The following is a 17559-nucleotide window of genomic DNA, read 5'->3' as shown; positions in this document are numbered from 1 at the left end:
CTCCAGACTGGGAGACAATCCCTGTTGTTAAGTGTGTCTGTGGTCCTTGACCACAGACAGCTGGAGCAGATAATGCATTCAGTCAAGAGCAACTCTCAACAAATGAAATAGTGATTTAAATGAGAGTTCATTAACCTCTCCTGGATATAGAGAGAGGCCACAGTATCTATGCATTAACTGATGATGAATGCAGTCTGTTGGGGGTGGGAGGGCACCAGCTTCAAGCAAGTGGTTGCTGCAAGACCGTCTCTCCATTCCACACGTCCCTGTTCCAAAGGTGCGTACGGTGGAGTTCGAGTTCGGGCAAGAGAGAAGGGCCCCCTCCTTCGTGTCACAGACCGATGGTGCCACTGGTTTTAGCAAGTACGGCACAGCTCGCAATACGCTACTCCGAATAGCTGTGATTCGGCCGTGTCCTTGTGCGGCAGTGAGTCGCCCCCGGACGCTGACCCGTGACCGCCGGGGGAACGCCCGTGGAGAACTGGCTCACAGACGCTGACACGTGATCACGGGTGGACCAGCCGGAGGAGAACTGGCCCGTGGACGCTGACCCGTGATCGCGGGGGGCGGGGACCGGCCTGCAGAGAACCGGCCCCACCGATTAGGTGTGGTTGCATGCTAAATAGATGAAGGATATGAGACTGTCAAGGTGACCGTGAACTCTGAAGGCAGAACAGCAGCTTCCTGCGGGAGCGGGGGCTGGCCAGGTGCCTGAGGCCTGGCCCTCCGCAGGCACACTCCAGCTCCCTCCCAGGACTGGGCTTCTCCTCCCCCCAGCTCCTGGCTGTGCTGCCTGCTGAGGGCTCAGAGAGGAGTAGAGCCCTCCCCAGGAACTGCCCCCCCCCCCCCGCCAGCTTTTGACCCTGGTGACTGTCACTCGTGGGATACAAAGGGGCAGTTCTGCGCCACATCAGCCTCAGACCTCCCGAGGGATCAGATGACGCCTCTATGGCCACTGCCTTTTCCGCTGGCTCCCACTTCCCTCCCACATGTGGCTCCTGCCAGGGCTCCCGAGAAGCCCCCTGCAGGCAGTCTCACTCGGAATCCATTTCCAGAAGGACGCGGTCTCGACAACTAGCTGTGAAGAGGGGGACACCAGGTTGGGGAACACTGGATGTCCTTGCAGGATGCTGCATGCTAGTGCCAGGACTCGGGGGCTGTGGCCATGCGGTAAGAGACCCCACAGTGTGTGCCCACGCTCTGCTGCTGTTTTCATAGCATCTTGCAGGACACGTGTGGTCTGCTTTGGGGACAGAGAAAGAGATGCAGATTACTTCCTCGACGACTGACACCGGTGTGATTCTGTCATGAGCTAACAGGTGCCAGACCCAGACCGAATGTAGGAAAGCTGGAGAATCTTAACAATTTTCTTTCCCTTCCAATGTGAACCAGTTCCAATTAGACCTTCCTGCTCCCCACTTGTGTGTCTTCTCCCATACAAAGGGACCTGGAAATAACTGGTGTTAGGAAGGAAGATGGTTCACAGGGAAGATGGTACAGTAAACGTTTGGTAGACAGATGTGGGACACGGAGGAGTTAACAGGCAGACAGGTGCCTCCCAGTCCCCCTCCTGCTGTACTGGGGTCACTGACGGCGACAGCTGCCCCCCGAAGCGGCTTCTCTGCCTACGTTCTTCAGGCACCTGGGGGAGGTCAGGGTTCTTCCCGAGCCTTCTGTTTCATGAAAATAATCAGCCCAGAATACACACACATGCCGGAGAGGACACATTTGGGGATGACAGCTTTTCTCCCCTGCAGCCCCACCACACAACCCACGGCGGCCCCTTACCTGTCCCCAGGCGGCTGTCCCCTCACCCCACACGTGACCGCAGCTCTCCGTGTGCCTCCCACATCTCTACTGAACCTTTCTTGGAAGGTCAGAGACACAGAAGAGTCTTCCCAGGAAAGTGCCCAGCAGAAGAGAAACAACACTTAGATGTGTGTCTGAAGTGGAGAACCCCTCACACCAGCCCCCACCCAAGCTTCCAATCAGATGTTCTCTGCCTCGGTCTTAAACTTGAATGAATATTTGAGGATCGCCAAGTGTTGGGAAGAAGGTTGTAACACAAAAGACAGAAACCAACACAAATAAGGGGAAGAAAAGTACAAAGAGGGGAGCATTGTGGGAAAGCTGGTCAGATGTCAACTTCAGTTCCGGGAAGCCCGTACCTTCAGGCCACACCAGATGGCGGGCAGGGCCAGTCAGGTGTCGTCTTTGCACGTGTCCCGTGGATCCGAGAGTCTGTTCCCTGGACTGTGGCCGCACTTGCCGGCGAGATGGAAGAGAGTCTTTCTGGAGGCATCTTTCCCGACAGACGAAGTCTCTGGGTTGCCAGGGGTGATGCAGGACGGCGTGTCCCGGGAGCACGCCGCGCAAAGCTTGCTCTACCAAACCGTGGTTGTTTTTATAGGAGCAGCGAGCCTTGACGCTACGGAAGGGACCTCCCTTTACGGACTGTGGGTCGAGGAGGCAGGGCCAAGCGGGCCGGATGTCCTGTGACTGTCTCAAAGGGTGAGGGTCCAGGAGTTCCCCAGAGAATGGATCTGAGATTTAGAAGGACCAGTGGCAGTCTCCACAAGTTTTTCCAGCTGAGACTTCACGATGCCGCGAGTGAGTGTGACAAGTCTGAGGACTGAGTGTGGCGTGTGCACAGTGCAAGTGTGGTAACATCACACGGCCGAACAGTGCACGCCTAACTAACAAAGCACCTGAATGGTGAAGTGGGTTTCCCGACCACTGTGATATGTGAGAGGGGGCCCCCAGGTAGGAGTAATCTTCTTTAACAGAATTTTAGCCACAGAAGAAGCATTGGCCTGTCTACAAGGGGATGCTTCGGTCCGGTGACAAAACATACAGACCACGACAAGAACATATTTCTTTCCCTGAGGTAGGGAAGCCGTATGAGATCCATTTGCCAAACCTCTAATGGTCCGTTGGGTGGTTCAGAGTCTGGGAGAAGTGCGGTTTTCCCTGGATTATACCTTGTATGTGGGATGAGCGAAGTAGGCACTTTCTGTGGCCCTGTTATCTTTTCCGCACCAGTATTGGTCCACGAATGCCATCACTGTGTCAGGAGACCAGTGGTTGAAAGCACGTACAGTGGTGAGCAGTGGGGATTTGGGGTGGGCAGATTGTTATTTGGTCCAAACCAGAGTTCTCTCTTACTACCAAACCAACAATGACTAGATTTCTAATACTGTTTTTCCTTTTCTGGGGCCAATTTTTGGGGTCTCTGGTCAATTTTTCCAAATTATCATTTGAGAGAACATCCCTTTGGACCAGGGCAGAGGTCTGGTTGTTGGCATCCGAGAGAACAGCATTTGGGGCAGAAATGTCAGTGAGGTGGTTTCTTTTGGCCTCCAGGGACTCACGTCTGGAATGCCCAGGAACCTTGGTAATGGCCAGAGCAGCCAACAAAAGTGTGGCCGTGTGATAAATTGTGAACATAGGAGCCATTTTTTTTTATTATCTCCATTGGAGGTGAGGAAACCTCGCTGTATGCATAATCTTCTAAAGTCATGAACTCCTGGAAGGTGTACCAGCCATCTGTATAAAAGTTTGCAATTTTCCCTACAGCCACAATACAAGGATGGTTAGAGGGGACCCTGTGACTATTTCCGCAGTGGCCTCAACCAAGAAGGCAGTGGCAGGAATGGCTGGGAGGCAAGGGCGGGGGGTACATCCCTGAGCCACAGGTTCAAGTTGTTGGCTATAATGCCCTACGGGACAGCGATGGTGCCCGTGATTTTGGGGTGAGCGCTCCAAGGGCATTCCCTTCCCTCTCACACACCAAGAGGGAAAAGGGGAATTGAAAGGACGTCCAAAGGCAGGGGTCGTATTAGGCTTTTCCCTAAAGTCCCAAAAGCTGTGTCATCCTGATCTTTCCAAATAACAGGGTCAGGTTGGTTGATTTTCAGGAAAGCGTGTGGAGGTTGAGCTGTAAGAGAGTTTGGGGTCCAGTTTTGACGCAGTCAGCTAGGCCAAGAAAACCTCGTAATTGGTGCTGGTTTTAGGTTTAGGGATGTTCAGGGTGCCCTGAAGTCGGCCTGGGTCCAAATCTAGTCCTGGTTCTGAGGTCAGGGGCCCTAAGTATCGAACCTGAGTTTGAGCAAACTGCAGTTTTCCTTTGGTGACTTTATGTCCGTTTAAGGCCAAAGCTTTGAACGGATGAACGTTGCCTTCCTGTGAAGAGATCTGAGAAGAGGGGCAGAAGGGCGAATCCTCTACATATTGGAACGAAGTAGAGCCTGCAGAACACTTTCTATCGTCCGAATCGGCGTTTAAGGTTTGTGAAAAGTAAGAAGGACTCTCTGTGTGTATAACTTCTGAATTGGTGGGGAGGGAGGATGGAATTTCGAGGGAAAGTTGGACAATACAAAGGAAGGCAGCAAAAGGGAGGGAGGAGGAACATCAGAGCAAGTAGGAAGCACAAAATAGAACGGCAGAAATAAACGCGGCTATATCCCCACATGTCCTGAAGACACAAAGTGGAGTTACATGTTGTTTAGAGATATGCCTGCGGCACACAAAGGAAAGAAGTGGAAGATGGGCAGACGCACCCAACACACCCGGCCCCACCATTCCTATCAGACATGCTATCATTTTAAGGCAAAAAATGTCAATAGCAGTTAAAAGTTCAAATTGTCGGGAAAATGTAACAATTTTAGAAGGTTTGTGCCCAATAACACATAAAATCTCAAAAAAATATAAAGCAGAAACTCCTAGAAATCCAAGGAGAAACTGAAAAATCTATGACCATGGTAAGATATTTCTCAACAATTTAGGAATTAAGTAACAGGAACTGGTAAATATTTGAACAACAAACCTGATCTCTATATAGACATATATAGAACACTGCACCCTTAAATTAGAAAATGCACATTAAGGGGCACCTGGGTGGCTCAGTCAGTTGAGCATCTGACTTTGGTTCAGGTCATGATCTCAGGGCTTGTGGGTTCAAGCCCTGCATCGGGCTCTGTGTTGACAGTTTGGAGCCTGGAGCCTGCTTCAGATTCTGTGTCCTCCCCTCTCTCTCTGACCCTTCCCCTCTCCTCACACTCAGTCTCTCTCTCCCTCTCTCAAAAATAAACATTAAAAAAATACACATTATTTCCCAAACATTTAAGGGAAAACATGCAAACATTGGCCATATCCTGGACCATAAAGCTAGCTTCAACAAATTTCAAAGAATTGGTTCACCTAGACTGCATCCTTTGACTATAACTCAATTAAAATAGGAACCAGTGGGGTACCTGGGTGGCTGAGTCGGTCGAGCACCCGACTTCGGCTCAGGTTATGATCTCATGGTTCGTGAGTTCGAGTCCCGCATCGGGCTCACTGCTGTCAGCGCAGAGCCTGCTTTGGATCCTCTGTCCCCCTGTCTCTCTGCCCCTTCCATGCTCACACTCTCTCTCTCAAAAATGAATACATGTTTATTAAAAAAAATAAAATAAAATAGGAAACAGTAATAAAAGAAGATAGCATTAAGGGGGGAAAATGCCCATTTGCATAGAAACTAACCAGTCAACAATTCTAAGTAACTCGTGGACTAAAGAAGAAATCATGATAGAAGTTGGGAAACACTGACCTTGAATCTCAGTGTATACTAGAGCTACATACTAAAAGCACCATATAGGTGTAAATATCCAACAAAAAAAAATATATTCCCCCAAAAAGCAGAAGGCAGAACATAATAAAAATAATAGCAGAAGTGGATTAAAAAGGAAATAAAATATACCTAAAGGGGCCCCCAAAAAGTCTAAAATTGGTTCTTTTATATATAGATAGATTCTTTTAACATTTTATTTAGTTTTGAGAGACAGAGACAGAGTGCAAGTAGGGGAGGGACAGATAGAGAGGGAGACACAGAATCCAAAGCAGGCTCCAGGCTCTGAGCTGTCAGCACAGAGCCTGATGTGGGGCTCGAACCCACGAACAGTGAGATCATGACCTGAGCTGAAGTCGGACACTTAACTGAGCCACCCAGGTGCCCCTAAAATTGGTTCTTTGTGGGAGAACCAAAGAGATAAGTAAAATCAACCAGCTGACCTCTGGCACAATTGTTCCCGAGAAGAGGTAAGATACTGTAGGAGGTAAGACACTGCACTCTTACCACAGTAGGAGCCAAGAAGGAGGCAAGAATGAAGTTACCAAGATTCTTTCGTCATCATAGCAATAGTTAAAACAGAGGGCTGGCGCGCCTGGGTGGCTGAGTCAGCTAAGCGTCCAACTTCAGCTCAGGTCATGATCTCACAGTTTGTGGGTTTGAGCCCCACGTCGGGCTCTGTGCTGACAGCTCGGAGCCTGGAACCTGCTTCAGATCCTGTGTCTCCCTCTCTCTCTGCCCCTCCACAGCTTGCTCTCTCTCTCTCTCTGTCTCTCTCTCTCTCAAATAAATAAAACATTAAAAAAATCTTTTTTGATAAAAATAAAAAATAAAACAGAGGGCTTACCATGCACCAGATGTAACTCAAGATGCTCTGTGAATGTTGTACAGCAACAGTCCTATCGTTATCCTCCTATTTCAAATGAGAAAACTAAAGCACAGAGGCCAGTGATGCCCAAATTCAAACATCGTCTCAGTGTTGCAGTTGTGACTGACTGAACCCATCAGTCTACCCACACACTTTCAGCCACCAAAGTGTCAAAATCACGGTGAGAAGACCACGTGAGGTTGGAGATACTGTGGTCATCATCTTTGGAGAATAAAACATGTCCTCAACAGCAAACCAGAAGACAGAAGCCAACTTTGGAAGCTGGAAAAATCAAGAGCAATAATTGATCTAGCCAACCCCAGAAAGCTGAATTCTAAGCCCCAAGTGACTTCATCTGAGAACCAAGCTAAGTTTAAGAAGCAGCTGGCTCACTAGACCCCTTTCCCCAGCCCACGGGGCTTCATGACGGCCAACAGCCCCATCTGTTCTCTGGAGAGGAGCTCTGGGCTGAGGACTGACTTCAGCAGCGGTGCGTGAGGACAAGATCATCTCACAGTGAAGGGCAAGGTCAACAAGCCACACCCACTTATAGGGCTTCCAGTAAGCTTTTCCATTCCATATCGTTAACCATGAGCAGACAACCACGGATTACCAGACCCGCTTCTAAAATGGAAAATAAGACCAAAACAAGCAAAAACAATCAACATGGAGGAACAAAAACTATGTATAAAATAGAAAAAAAAACCTTCAAAGTTATCACTATATCCACAGATACATAATCTCCAAGGATATTATGCATATACATGTGTCTTTAGAGGAAATAAGAATATGGATATGGGTGCCTTTAAAAGGCGCATTCAGAACAAAAGAAAACGGGATGTGAGTAATTAAAAAGCCAATAGAACGGTTGGAAGAGAGAGTCAAGGAAATGTCACAAAGGAGAGTAAAGGTACACAGAGAGAAAGAAAAAGTTAAGGGAATCGGAGATTAGTTTCAGGAATCCCAATATCAAAGATGAGGATTTCCAGAGAGAACGGGCAGCAAAGTGTCGAGAAGAAGGGACAATGTAATGCGAGTACTTGAAAGATATGGTTGTGGAGTTTATATTAGCAACAATTATTTTTTGTTGGTGATATTATCCAAACTTTCTAAGTCCTTGTAAAATAGGGCCAGTGGGTTGTCCCCAAACACCTGCCCAGGGTGCTCCCCTCCGCGGAGACCCCTGCAGTGAAAATGGCACAAAATTGATTTAGCTCCTCAAAATCTGAGACGGCATGCGAGCCCTGTCACCCATCCCGTGCATCCCAAGGCCTTTGGGACAGGCCGGGCAGAGACTCGGGTCTCAGGGGAGGATGGACAGTGCAGCGACCCATCCACCACTCTGACCACCCGTCCCAGGTCCTGTCTCCCCAGACCTCCGTGGACGAGGCGGGACAATGGGGACTGGAATCCTGGGAGGGTTTGTCTTTACTCAGAAGACACGGGGGTTAGGAGAGAAGGGAGAAAGAAAAATCCCCCTTTTCTGGAAGATAAATAAAGGAGAAAAGGCAGAGAAGAATTTAAAAAGACAAGGGAGATGGGGCACCTGGGTGGCTCAGTCGGTTAAGCGGCCAACTTCGGCTCAGGTCACGATCTCGTGGTCCGTGAGTTCGAGCCCCGCGTCGGGCTATGTGCTGACGGCTCGGAGCCTGGAGCCTGTTTCAGATTCTGTGTCTCCCTCTCTCTGCCCCTCCCCTGTTCATGCTCTGTCTCTCTCTGTCTCAAAAATAAATAAACGTTAAAACAAATTTAAAAAGACAAGGGAGGACCCTCCAGCTGCTTCTGCACAGCCCAACGCCACAGAGGGACCTGGATCCCTGGCAGGTGAGAGGTAGGCCAACTCACACTTGCAGTCTGGGTTGCGCAGGTAGAGGGGGCTGGGGTCAGCTTGGTTTGTCGCTGGCACAGGGGCTGCCCCGCTGCCGCCTTCCGTTTGCTGATGCCCGCACACCGACAGTTCTGCACGGGCCTTCTCAGCCCCGGCAAAACCGCGGGTGTCCCCCCTGCCTTTCTAGAGCGACGGCCCCTGCTCCTTCCACACTCTCCTCTGTGGGGCAGGGGGGCAGCTGCACCCGTTAGACCCGACGTGCAAACGCAGGCTTCAGGTGGAGCACAGGGCGGTGGTGCCCCTTCCCGGCACCGTGCTCCCTGGACCGCCCGCGGGAGTCACGCTCAGTGTCCTGGGGCCGGTTCTCAGCTTCTGTCCCCTGCCCCATCTCCAGTCTCCTCCAGAACCTGACCGTGCGCAGGCGTGAGTGAGGCCCCCTGTCACCTCCTGCCTCTGCTCCTCAATCCCCTCACCCCCACCTTCCGGAAGGGGGGCTGCCCGGGGCACTGGCTGCTGTGAGGCCGAATGCGTAAAGGAGACACCAGAGGGGGGATGCATCCTGGGGCCTGGGACACGTTCCCTGGGGGTCTGAGAGGGGAAGGCTCCCCAGGACTTGATGCTCAGCCCACCGAACCCAAAGGCCACATTGCTTAGCAAATGTCTTTTCCCCCTTCTCTGCCCTGGACACGCCGAGCTGGGGTGGATGATTCTGCACGTGGTGGGCCAGACCAGGGCCAGGACCAGAACCAGGAGCATTTCGGAAGTTTCAAGTGGTTCACCTGAATGGTGCTGGTGCGCCTTTAAAGGCATTTATAATTAGGTGGAGAGATTTAATAAAAAAAGAGAAGGAAGGAGGTTGAATTTGGCTAATTATCTACTCAGATTCTTTCCTGTAGAGGATTTAATTAGCTGAATGGTTTTCACCCAGATGTTGAAAACAAGACTATATGTTGTTAAATATTCATTTAGGATGTTGTTTGAAATGGGTGCATAATAGTTCATGTTCTAGAAGATCTGTATAATTATCCATTCTACGGTCCTTAAACCTTGCAAATTTCTCCCAACTTTCTTTTTTCTTTTTTTTTTTTTCTTTTAGAGGGATAGCATGAGAAGGGGAGGGGCAGAGGGAGAGGAAGAAAGAGAAGCTTTGTCACAGGGCTTGATCCCATGACCCTGGGATCATGATTTGAGCTGAAATCAAGAGTCAGACGCTCAACCGACTGAGCCACCCCAGTGCCCCTCAGTTTTTACTATTACAAGCTCTTATGCATATCCTCAAATATTGCACTATGTGTGATGAATATTTTCATTTTTAACCCAATATACTGTGTAAAAAGTAGCATGGCACTATTTTAAGTTGCATTACTTTTTAAATTTTAGAATAACTTTTAAAATATGTTCATTGCCCATCTATAGGTACTTTCATTTTGGGAGGTGATAGTCGTCCTTATCTGGTGTTATTAGTTTCTCTGCTATTATAATTGCTCGTTTGGGGGCACCTGGGTGGCTCAGTTGGCTCAGCATCTGACCTCAGCTCAGGTCATGACCTCGCAGTTCACTAGTTTGAGCCCCGCATCCGGCTGTATGCTGACAGCTCGGAGCCTGGAGCCTGCTTTGGATTCTATGTCTCCCTATGTGGCCCTCCCCCGCTTGTTTTCTCTCTCTCTTTCTCTCTCAAAAATAAACATTAAAAATTTTTTTCTAATAAATTTTTTTTTAATCCTTAAAAAATAAATAAATCCTCATTTTGCTCCCAGTTTGTCGTTCACCTTCTGAGTCTTGTCTGCGGTGACTCTGTCTCCTGAACTAAGGCAGAGCCATCTCTTACACGTTTATGTTTATGCTTGGAACCGCTCTTGGCCCAAACGAGCTCTCAAATGCTCCCCTGTAATTAAGGAAACTAGGTTGTAAGAGAAGAAATAGTGCCCAGACTCTACACCTAGAAGGAGTGGGGGCAGAACCGAACCCCGATCCTTCCTCAGACTCCTCCCCCTACTCCTCAGGCTCTCTGACCAGCTGCCTGGCAGATATGCACCTGGGCCGGGTGGAGAGGGAGGCAGGCAGCTGAGCAGCGAGCGGTGATCCGAGGAGACCTAGGGCCTCGGTAAGCCTGGCTTCCCCTCTTATATCCCCAAGCATTTCCTAACAAATACCAATCCTCTACAGGCCTTCCTCCCGTGAAGCCAGATTCCTTGCTAATAATAGAAGACAGAGAGAAAGGAAGAGACAGCTGACGCCTTTGGATCTTTCGCAGCCACGGGAAGGTAGGAATCGCCAAGGCCTCACTTCAGAGAAGGAACATCGCTCCCCGAGCTGCTCAGCACAGGCAGTTTCTGGGCCCGGCATCACCCTGGGTGTTTAAGAAACGGTTGGCAGGCATCTTGTCTCTCATCCCTACCAACGCCTGGCACGTGGTAAAGGGCCAGCTAATGTTTGCGGATCATTCCGTGTGGACTCGCACGCTGCAGGTTGTTCTAGTTACAAAGGGCGTCAGAGGGAGAACCCACCCTGAGGTCAGCAGTCAGCGCCATCCCAACAGGACGGCCGCTGGGTCCCCTGCCTCGCAGCCCAGCTCTGGTCCCTTCTGGCTCCAGCCCTGGGAAATCCAGAACATTCTTCACGAGCAGATACGCAGGGCAGGTCCCCGACAGGGACCACATCGTACCAGGCAGCTGGGGCTCTGCCTGCCGGAGTCAAGTCCCATCAGCTGGGACTGTCATCTGGGGAAGGGTAATGGGGGATGGGGACACTGGGACTGCTGGCTAGAAAGATGTCTACGTATCCACACACCTGAGTTGGCCTGGCTTGAGACCCAGGGTGCTGATGTAGACCCGGTTCTAGAGTGTTTGGCTGAAGCAGGAGGCCCCCCGGGCCTCAGCTGGCAAAGGAGGACAAGCAGGTGGACGTGGTGACACACAGGCCACAGCAACATCACTCACAGAAGCCCTGGAGATCTGTGTGTCCGCCTTTCCTCAGGGACATGAAGTGTGTGCCCGACAAGCCGCTGGGCTCAGCTCCTGGTTTCTCAGGGCCGCAGGGTGGTCGATCTCTGGCATCCGTCTGACTTAACACCTGCCCCTACTTGTAAGTTGGGCACAACTAATGTTTCCTTCTGTGTAACCTCGAAGGTGTGGTTCCGGTGACCAAGAGGGGTCTTCATGACTTCCCCATCCTTGAAGGCAGGACCACCAGCTGTCCAGGCGAGGTGAGCACCCTCCCCCACACCCCTTCTCAGTGCAGATGGGTGGGTGTTGGGGGGCCCAGACTACACTGTGGACCGGAGAGAAGGGACGCAGCTCAGGCATCCTCCCTGCTTCTCTCTGCTGAGATCCAGCTACTTTATGCCACACTTTGCATTAGACCCATACGGCTCGTTTTCAAGAAATTTGTTTGCCCAGCACCAGGGACACGTCCAGTGTCCAGGAGGAAGCCACACTTGGCTGGACATGGGGACGGGGGGGGGGGGGGCGGTGGGGGAGGAATGAGTGTGGGACCCTTGTGAAGGCCAAGGCCAGGTGGAAGGAAGCAGCCGCTGTGCATGCGAAGAGGGACGAGGTGCTCCTCGTTCTTTATTGACCCTTGTACAAGGCAGCCCCGCCCTGTCCCCAAGCCCCCTCTAAGAGTCTACAGGACATTGTAAGTGCTCTGAGTTTACCAGTGACTTGAAGGCAGGTCACATGGGTGGTAAAAACCAAAAAATCCCTTTCCTCCCATCTGAGAACATCCCCCTGGATCCTCTGCTTGCCTGTCCCTCTGCACTTTATGACAGACCCCACTCCTGAGAGGTATGTCCGGGACACCTCTCCACGCAAAGGACGCAAACCTTCATTCCCTTTTAATTTCGCGTAGTATGAAGTGTGCAGGGGAACCGCTGCTCATTCACTATCTCCTACCATTGGAGCTTAAGTCATTTCAACGTTTCGCTGTAGCAGCAGCTCCCAGCATGGCCCCACAGCTGCGGGATTGGGGGCCGGGGTGTGTGGGGGCCCCGGGGCCTCCCTCAAGCATCCCGTGTCCCAGGGGGGTGGGGAAACTGCTCCCGACGCCCATGGGCACCTGCTCCAGTGAGGGCTGGGGCCAGGGCTCTGTGGGAGGCAGGGACCATGCTGGCTGCTCCCAGGGCCCCGGGGGCTGGGGCTGTGGGGGCAACATGTCCGGCTCCAGTGAGGCCGAAGGCTGCCAGCCCCACCACGGCTGTGGCTGAGGCTCACTAGAGGCGGGAGGCTGTTCCCAGCCCTGAAGGGCACAGTCCCCGTAGGGCAGGAGCTGTCCCAGGTCCCCCCACTGAGCTCCGGTTTCTTCCGGCTGGGAGAGGGGCTGCAGGGAAGCAGGAAGCGAACACAGGGCTTCGGGGCTGAAGCCCAAGGGAGAGAGATAGAAATCTCCGGAAGGCTCGCCCAGTGCGCTGCCTGGAGTCTCCAGGTCATGCAAGGCCACGTTCTCGTCCACGACAGCAGCGTGCCCCGAGGGGATGGCCTGACCAGAAGTGCCCTCCGACGCCAAGAAGTGGCCAGCGGTGCTCGGGGCCCCCACAAAGCTTGGCTGGCAGGCGCAGTGGGGGGCGCCCCCGCCGTGCTGACCGGACCCCGGCGCCTGGGCACCTGCCTCCACGCCTGGCCTCCTCTGGTTGCTCTTGGGGATTCGGGCTCTCCGGTTCTGAAACCAGACCTGCAGGGGCAAGGATGGTCATGGAAGGGGAGACGAAGAGGAGACACTGTAATAAAGCCAGTACAATCATCATCACCGCGTAGCCAAGGTTAGACGGTCACCAAATGAAACTTTCAGAGTTTAGAACGAAAGCAAAATCCTTGGCTCGGCTGATCAAACCATTCCCTGTATGGCCCTCCCTACCTTCCAGGTACCTCTCCCCAAAGCACCCACCTTGTACCCGTGCACACACACACACACACACTGACGGACACTCATGGACACACCAGTGCTACGGGAAGGCTGCCTCGGGGAAACACCGGGCTCTCTCCTGCCCGTGCTAGGGTAGGCGGTTATTATTAGGCCTTAACATGATGCCTGGAGGCTGGCAAAGGGGAGTCACTGCCTCGGAGGGGGCAGTTAGAGACCTGTCCTGGGAGCCTTCCAAGGCAAAGCCAAGGGAAGCTGGAAGAAACCAGCCCCTCCCACAACAAAGGCCAGAGACCCTGCCCAAATAAGGGAAAAAAGGCACAAAACCCTAGTCCCCTCCCCTAGTAATTAATATTCCACCCCCGGTTAACAACTATCAATATAAGACAGAGCCCCAAACCCCGTGCATCCTGGAGCTCGCTCACATCTCCAGAGTTTGCTCTTTTTTTTTAATTTTTTTTTTAATGTTTATTTGTTTTTGAGACAGAGACAGAGCATGAATGGGGGAGGGTCAGAGAGAGGGAGACACAGAATCCGAAACAGGCTCCAGGCTCCGAGCAATCAGCACAGAGCCCGACGCGGGGCTCGAACTCACGGACCGCGAGATCACGACCTGAGCCGAAGTCGGACGCTTAACTGACTGAGCCACCCAGGCGCCCCTCAGAGTTTGCTCTTTAACAAACTTTCCTACTAGCACCGTTCAACCACTGTCTGGTCTGTCCTTGAATTCTTTATGGGGACGAGACCAGAGCGTCTGGTGGTGTCCAGGGGGCTCCACGGTCCACCAGGCAACACTCACACTCCGGCTCCTGCGCCCTCTCCCCGGTCCTCCATTATCCGATAACCATGGGGGTGCTGGTCAGAGCGCACAGACTTGCAGTCTTGAGATGAACGAGTTCTGGAGGCCTCATAGAGCAGGGGGGCTATAGCTGATGATATTGTATCACAGGGGCGCCTGGGTGGCTCAGTCAGTTAAGAGTCCGACTGTGGCTCAGGTCACGATCTCATAGATCGTGGGTTTGAGTCTCCCAGCTGTCTGTGCTGACAGCTCGGAGCCTGGAGCCTGCTTCGGATTCTGTGTCTCCCTCTCTCTGCCCCTCCCCCACTCACCCTCTGTCTCTCTCTCAACAATAAATGAACACTAAAAAATTTTTAATGTATTGGAAAACAGTGAAGGGCTGAATATACAGTCGAGGGCCAGATCACCACAGAACCCCTACAGCCATCAGCTTCGACCACGCCCACCCAGGACCTGCTTTCAGCTCGGGACCAGCAGCCCAGTCTGCTTCCCAGACCAGTACACAGGTGCCCCTCTGGCTGACCGCGCTGGCGTCCGAGTACCTACACCCTGCATTGGCAGCTCCCCATCCCTGCCTGCCTCTGAGGCTCTGCTGAACCAGCGATGGGGCTGCACCCCGCCAAGATCACCCCGCAGCCTTCACTTGCTCTGTCTGGGTGGCCCCCTCTCCACCACACAAGGAGTAAGATGGACGCCTGTGAGTAAAGCCTCTTTCTGCCCAGGTTCAATGTCCGGTTCCTCTGGGGGTCACCTGGGTCAGGTGGTTCCATGCCCCTCCCAGCAGCGGTCAGCCAGGCCTCCCCTCCGCTCTTGGAAAACACAACAGAGGCCTCTTTTGGGGCCCAGCCACCAAGCGAGGCCTGAAGATCCCGCAGAAAGATGGGACATGAATAGGCAAAACAACTCCCAGGATTTGCTTGCCCCAGGGGGAGAAAAAAAAAAAAAAATCCTCTGCACAAACTGCAAGACAAAAGCCCAATCCTCCAGCAGGCCGTTCCCAGAACTGCCACCTGGCACCCTCCCACACACGCCCTGGCCCGGGGCCAGGCCCAGGTGCCGGCCGGCAGGGTGCTGGTGCAGCCTGTGGGAGCCAGAGCCTCTGCGAATCCCGATCACAGCCGCCCCAGCACACTTGGCCCCGGGAACTCACTCGCCACCCAGGCGCCAGCCGGACCGAGAACATCAGGGTTTTCCTCCCGGATCCAGGAGCTGCTTGAGCTGAAACCTGGAACCCACCCACCTCACCCCAAGTACTGAACTTCTGTGGCCAATTCCTTCTCCTGGGGAAGGTCAAGCTGTACTTGGCATGGAGGGCTGTTTGGGCTGACGGGTTCTGGGAAGGTGATCTAGTCCTGAAGGGCTGTCTGCCCCTCCCTGAGTGAGGTTTCCAGGCCCGCTGATAAAAGGCCACTAAATCTAACGTCACAGGCTTGGGGCTTTCACTAAGCTTTTCTGTATCCTGGTTCTCTTTGTAAGGTTTGGGCCAGCAGGGGGCTTCTAGGACAGATACTGACGGCTCAGGCTATCTATTGCTTCTAGAAATAGGAAGCCCCAAGGCTTATCTCTCAGCCCCTGTAGGGTGTTTTTGGTAACCCTTCTCCCCTCTGGGCTGTGGTTTAATTATCTCTGGGGTTAGGTCAAAATTTTTTAAAATTAGCAAACCCTTGGGGCACCTGGGTGGCTCAGGCGTAGAGTGTCGACTCTTGATTGCGGCTCAGGTCATGGTCTGTGGGATCAGGCCCGAGTCAGTGCGGAGCCTGCTTGGGATTCTGTCTCTGTCTCTGCCCCTCCCCCAGTCATGCTCTGTCTCTTTCAAAATAAACAAACATTAGAAAAAAATTAGCAAACCCTTAAGCATTTGTCATTCTCATGCAGCAGCCTGTGATCCGTCCCACCACCCTCATCAAGGACCTCGAAAGCGGCTGGTAAGATATGGGGGTGGTGGGCCCTGGAGGCCAGTGGGGTGACCCTGAGTCTGCTGCACCTGCGAACCACCTGGGGAGATTTCGGAACTCCAGGGCCCAGCTCGAACCCAGACTCAGTAGACGGTCGGCTCTCCGGGAGAGCTGGGCCCACAGCACGCGGGAGGGCAAGGGTCAAAGGGTAGGGGTCGGCATGCTGGAGTCACCTGGCAGTTTTAAAAACTTCTGCACATCTGTTCACTCCCAGAGATCCTGATCACAGTCTGGGATGAGACCCTGATGGCCTCAGATTGAAAGGCGCCTACACAGCAGAATCACCTGGGGGGGCTTCCCAAACAACCTTCGGTATCTGGGCTCCACTTTCAACGACTTGGGTTTCATGCAGGGCGGCGGCCCTCAAACCCAGGCTGCACCCAGCAGCCTTCCTGGAGGAGGGGCCCGGTGCCCCCGACACTGAGACCCAGAGGACCCCATGACCCGGGACCCCCAGGATCCCTGACATCCTTTCGGGATCGCTGTTAGCTCACGACGCTTTCCTTTACGACACCCAGGTGTAATCCGCCTCTGCCTGCTTCACACCCCACTTTCTCAAGGGTTTCTCAGAGCCCTTGGCAGAGGGGAGCCCCACCCCTGCTCTTCCCGCGTCCTCTGGCATCCTCTCTGAGTAAATTTTCTGGCTGTGACAATATGGTTGCTTATCTTGAAAAATAAGTTTCGGTTTACACGTAATGGGTTTATTATGTTTTTTTTTTTTTTGGTTAGTAAATATTTGAAGATTTCTCTTCATTGCTAACATGGTAACTGTTTGGCAGATACAACTCTCATCACCAGTTCAGGCTCTACCCCTTGCCAGAGCTGTAACCTGTCACCAAACCTCCGTCATCATTGTCCCAGCCCAGCTAAAGGGCATAATTAACGCCTACTCACAGGGGAACTGAGAGGCTTAACGCAAAGCGGGTTGTTAAGCCCGAGCTAGAACAGGCGCTTAGTACAAGGTTCCTTGCCCCCCTCGCCCTCCCGTCAGGGAGCAACCGGTCTGTAGTCACCTGGATTCTGGGCTCAGGGATCTGGGTTCGTCGAGCCAGTTCTTCTCTGGCAGTGATATCAGGGTATGAGTCCCTCTCGAAAGCCTCGATGAGCACCTGGTACTGGGTCTTGCTGAACTTGGTCCTTTTGCGTCTCCGACCTCCCTGGGGCGCTGGGACAGATTCGCACCCAGAAAGAGGAGGTGTTAGTCTGACCCCACGTTTAGGTCCGTTTTGAGACTCGCTCCCCGTCCAAGTCAGCGTGCAGCCTCCCCAACACGAGGTGTCTGCCTGCAGACACAGGACTCCGGCCCCTCCGAAAAAGCCTCCCAGTCGTCCCGAGCTGCTGCCCCTGGCCGGTGCCCTAGGCGGACATGCTGGGGACCCTCCCTGAGCTCCCGCACCGACGGCCGCACCTGCTCTCCCCGCATGAGCTGCACCCCCCCCACCCCCCGCCCCCAATCCCTGGCTGCGGGCTGCGGGCTGTGAGGGCATCTTGGAGGGCTCGGCCGCTCCGGGATGGGCACGACTGGGTCTCCCAGCCTCCGACTGCCCACTACCTCTGCTTGTGCCCAAGACACACGAGTGGGGAGAGAGGCCCAAAACCACAAGATAAGGAGCCTTCATGTGCAAAAGCCCAGCCCAGGGGATTTCT

The 17559-nt window shown here is 53.0% G+C and overlaps 1 long non-coding RNA gene across 2 annotated transcripts in view; it reads left to right on the top strand.

Moving 5' to 3' along the window:
• The window catches only part of LOC144614001 (uncharacterized), a 44594-nt gene extending 27269 nt beyond the window's left edge, over window positions 1-17325 (top strand). Inside the window, exons 3-5 of one of the 2 annotated variants that reach the window (XR_013551536.2) lie at window positions 10468-10565; window positions 11430-11506; window positions 15833-17325. This is a non-coding gene — a long non-coding RNA (uncharacterized LOC144614001). The remainder of the gene's footprint in view (window positions 1-10467; window positions 10566-11429; window positions 11507-15832) is intronic. The other variant, XR_013551535.2, reaches the window with a different exon arrangement.
• Window positions 17326-17559: the final 234 nt, after the last annotated feature.

The sequence above is a fragment of the Panthera onca genome, chromosome D4 (genome assembly GCF_046562875.1).
Source record: "Panthera onca isolate mPanOnc1 chromosome D4, mPanOnc1 haplotype 2, whole genome shotgun sequence".
Lineage (NCBI taxonomy): Eukaryota > Metazoa > Chordata > Mammalia > Carnivora > Felidae > Panthera > Panthera onca.
This window is presented reverse-complemented; position numbering and strand designations above follow the sequence as displayed.